Source organism: Cynocephalus volans, chromosome 8, assembly GCF_027409185.1.
Source record: "Cynocephalus volans isolate mCynVol1 chromosome 8, mCynVol1.pri, whole genome shotgun sequence".
Classification (NCBI taxonomy): domain Eukaryota; kingdom Metazoa; phylum Chordata; class Mammalia; order Dermoptera; family Cynocephalidae; genus Cynocephalus; species Cynocephalus volans.
The window spans coordinates 8,487,143-8,491,475 of NC_084467.1; the positions used below are offsets into that span (position 1 = coordinate 8,487,143).

The 4,333-nt window shown below is 51.3% G+C and overlaps 1 pseudogene; it reads left to right on the forward strand.

The window, feature by feature from the left end:
• Positions 1-795: 795 nt before the first annotated feature.
• LOC134385260 (10 kDa heat shock protein, mitochondrial-like) lies at positions 796-1,114 on the forward strand (annotated as a pseudogene).
• The last annotated feature ends 3,219 nt before the right edge of the window (positions 1,115-4,333 follow it).

A 4,333-nucleotide genomic window follows, 5' to 3' on the forward strand; every position in this document is an offset into this window, starting at 1 on the left:
ATTAAGACTTTGACCCTACAATTCTACTCCTACCCACTTATAATAAAGAAATAGTCAGAGGTTGTTCTGATTATGGGGAAAGACTTATACATAATAGTGTTTTTCATAGTGTTATTTTAAAAGTAAAAAGTTGGAAGCAATCTAAATTTCTAAGAAGACAGGATTTGTTTTAATAAAATATGGTGTACCCTTTGAAGGAATACCAGGCAGCCATTAAAATTCAAGTTCTCAAAGAATATTTAACAGCATAGGAAAATGTCCAGAGTATAATGCTAAGAAAAAACAGGGTATAACTCTTTAATATAGTAGTGGATATCTGTCTGGCTGTTCATTTTATTAGCATTCTTTAGGCTGTACACATGCTCTTTTCTATGTACTAAGTAATTCATAAGAAAAGCAGAATACAAAACTACATGATCCCAATTCAGATGTACATATTTTTATGCACTCCTTGTATCCATACACATTCATAGAAAAAAAGACTGGGAAGAATTAGGCCAAAATTTTTGCAGTGGTTCCTTCTGGGTGATGGGGTATCGAACATTTTCAACATTATTTTCTGTTCCTTATTATATCTTCCAGATTTCTTACAATGATCATGGAAACTGCAATGCTTTAGTAATCAGGAAAAAAAAAAAAAGGCATTTTTAAGGATTTAAGTTAGCATTTTCCAAACACTAGTTCCACAGCACATTAATAGGTAATCAAAACAAACATTGCAAGGGATCAGGTAAGTTTGACAATGGTCGGGTAAAGAGAATTTCAGCAAGAGTGCGAGCTACAGGGTATGGTGTCATGACAGGACAGGCTTTTAGAAAGTTTTTCCTGCTCTTTGACCGAGTATTGGTTGAAAGGAGTACAGCTAAAACTGTAACCAAAGGAGGCATTACGCTTCCAGAAAACTTTTGAGGAAAAGTACTGCTAGTAACAGTGATAGCTGCTGGATCAGGCCCTGAGGAGAAGTGTGGAGAGATTCAACCAGTTAGCCTGAAAGTGGGAGATAAAGTGCTTTCTTCCAGAATACGGAGGCACCAAAGTAGTTCTAGACAACATAGACAACAAGGATTATTTCTTAGACAGAAATGGTGACATTCTTGGAAAGTATGTAGACTGAAATAAATCACTATTGAAGTGGTTTCACGTGAGGCTGCCCAATCCGTTGAAGTTCTGAAATCATTCATCATGTAAATAATTCCCATGTCTCTCTTATTATAATAAACTAATAATATCTGAACTGGAGAGAGAGAGAGAGAGCAAGCAATTTTACCTCTGCAGGATTTCTCAGGGCCTTTACTGCAGTACCCATGGGGGTGCTCAGTGAGCAGCGTTTCCCATACACAGAGGTAGAGGGAGTAGCTTGTGGTGAATCCCTGGGTATTAAGCGGTGCTGAGGTTACTTGGGTGGCCCCTTATTCATGACAGGGCCTCTGAGGACTGTTCTGGTCTCTCCAGACTTCTCCAAACAGGATCTGGAGTGTGGGCCTGCATCTGCCTCTTTGGGTCCGCTCTGCCAGCCTCTGTCCATCTGGGATGCACTGCCTCTTCACTGACCCCAACCCAGCCCATCCTCAAGGCCACCCACCCCATGGAAGCCTGAGGCTCCCTCACTCCCTTGAGCTCCAGTCGCATTGACTGCGTCACCAGATTGGGTTGGGGGGAGTTACCAGTGCTTCCCCACTGCCATGATTTCATGATTGTATTTGGAAGCTTTTCTTCCCAGCTCACCTACAAGGTTCCTGGAGGTGAGGTGGGCTTTGGGAAATTTCCCAGGTCTCACGTAGCACCCAGCACAGCCTGAACACATACAAACACCCTGCAAATGGCTCATCAGGAAACCCACCCCACAACCCCCTTCCTGCTGCCCTCTGCCCCCAGAGGCTGTCTCCATCCTTTCACCAAGTCAAGACACCCACACTTTCCCAGGGTCCCACCCCCAAATTCCTTCTCCTCTCCTCTGAAGACTTCCTGCCCATCCCCTCCTCCAGAAAGTCCTCCATGGTCCCCATCCAGGCAGAAGTCATCCCCTTCTCAGGCATTGCTAGAAAGGGCTGCTTCTCCCCATATACACCTGTGCCAAGCCCCAAAGCACAGGGACAAGTGTGACAAATGTACAGGCGTCCAGCCTGTTTTTCTGGAGCATCGTGAATCCAGGTAGTTTCCTGGGATTCGCTGTCTGCTGACTCACCCAGGGTCTGAGTCATTTCCCTTTCCTGGGTTTCAGTTTGTCCATCCCTTCAGTAGGAACAGGAAAAAAACAATCCCGTTTCCTATCGCTGAGGCTACTGTTGTCTGTGTGCACACAGCCGGGGCTGTCGTGTAAAGGTGTTTTCTTGGAGTACACTGATCAAGTGTACTTGATCGAGTGTGTTTCTGTGACACTGCGCACCTATGTGAGGTGATCGTTTTTGTGGGTGTGATGCCTTCAGGACCTGGCCCTGGGGTCCTGTGAATCCTGGTGAGTGTGTGTATGTGTGTGTCTTGGACACATGAATCCCTGCCTTTGAGATGGCTCAGAATTCTCTCCTTCCCCAGTAGATCCCCAGTGAGCCCTGTGGGCCTCTGGGCTGGGGTCTGCTCAGCCCAGGGCAGAACCTCTTCCTCCTGTCACTCCACCCCCAGCCCAGGGAAGCACTGCAAAATTCACAGCAAGCAAGGGAGGGCTCCCCTCCCAACACACTCATGCCCCTGGGGTGAGCCCAGCCACCTCTCAGGGGCTAACCAAGAGCCCAAGCGCTCAGAAGCCCCTCTATGCTGCTGGGCCCCCAGGGCCCCGGGAGTGCTGCGGGAAGCCCCATAAGGCTCTCCCTCCCCGCCCTCCCCCAGCCAGGCTGAGCACCGGGGGGGAACACCTCCCACTGTGCCCAGAGGGACCTGGCTGTGACTTGCAGCCACAGGCAAATGGAGCCAGGATCCCCACCCCCACCCTCAGGGTTGCTCTTCCCGCAAAATCAATCATCCTGCCACTGCGTGTGCGGGAAGTGGGGGTGGACAGGAGGGCTCCCAGCGTGCCTGCTCCCCTGTGGGGTGGCACCCCATGTGGGTGGTAACCGGGCTCGTGGGCGCTGGTGGGCACCTGTGGAAGCACTCCCAAAGGACCCCCACCCAGAGCTCTGGATCCCTTCCCAGCTGGCCCAACCATCCCAGGGGCAGTAACCCCCAGGGACGCTGCCGAGGGTGTGGCACAGGTGGACATGGAGCAGCCCCCTGGGAGGCAAAGACCAGGATGAGTGTGACTAGCTGAAGCTATGTTAAGTGTCTCCTAAGCAGGAGGTTGGACCAATTCATTCATTCAGGAACATTCCCCACACCCTGCCAGAACAGGGAGGTGACCAAGGAGCAGCCTTCTTAGTCCTCCAGGAGTATTATAATCCAGGCCGTCTGACTGTGGTTGTGGGGTGGGGTGGGAGCTGAGGAAGAGCCCCAAAGGCCTCCTGCCTGTCGGCCACGTTAGAGGGCCACACCCCCCTTCCCAGGGGATGGTGAGCACCCTGCCCCTCTTCTGCTGCATGAAGATGCCCCCATGGTCAGGAAACAGATGAGGCCCTGGCAGCTCTCCTAGACCCCCCACTCCCACCATTGCTATTAATAAAGACAAAATTAATGCTTCACATCTGCAAAGGGCTTCAGCATGTAAAAAGTGCTGGGCAGGGGGGGTGGGGGCAGGGGAGCAGGCTTTGTTTTTTTCATCCCCATTTTACAGATGAGAAACTGAGGCTCAGAGAAGTCTGCCTGTTTGAATGAATGAGTAAATGGCAACAGGTTGGGGCAGTGAGAGGCGTAGAGAGGAGGAGGTGCTGGGTGCGGGGTGGGGAGGTAGGGGGTGCTGATGCTGGGGCGAGGAGGACAATCTCCCAGTTCTTCTCATGGGAAGAGCACTGGGATAGGAGCCCTGCAGCCTGGTAGAGTCTGACTCCTGTCCTGGCTCGCTGGGCAAGCTGCGTCTCCTCCCTGGGCCTCTACTTCCCTCTCTGTAAAATGGAGTTAGTAATCCTTGCCCTGCCCCGTGGGGATCGTGCAGAGAGCAAACCAGAGCTACTGGATGGGAAAGGGCTTTGGAAACTGCAGGCAGCTGCCAGGCCGCAGGAGTCATCAGCCCACGTCTGCCTTCAAGCATCTCTGTGCCCAGGAGAGGCAGCCCAGCTGGACCCTGGGTTCTAGAACCTGGCACTGTGCCCAACTTGGAGTTCCAGAGCCACATGTCTCCTCTCCAGGCTGGGAGCTGATGGAACATGGGGAACAGAGTCTGGCAACCCAAGATCCACCAGGAGCCTCCCCGGTACCTGGGAAGGGGTGTGGGGAGGACGCAGCCTGCGCTGCCAATGTGAATATTAGC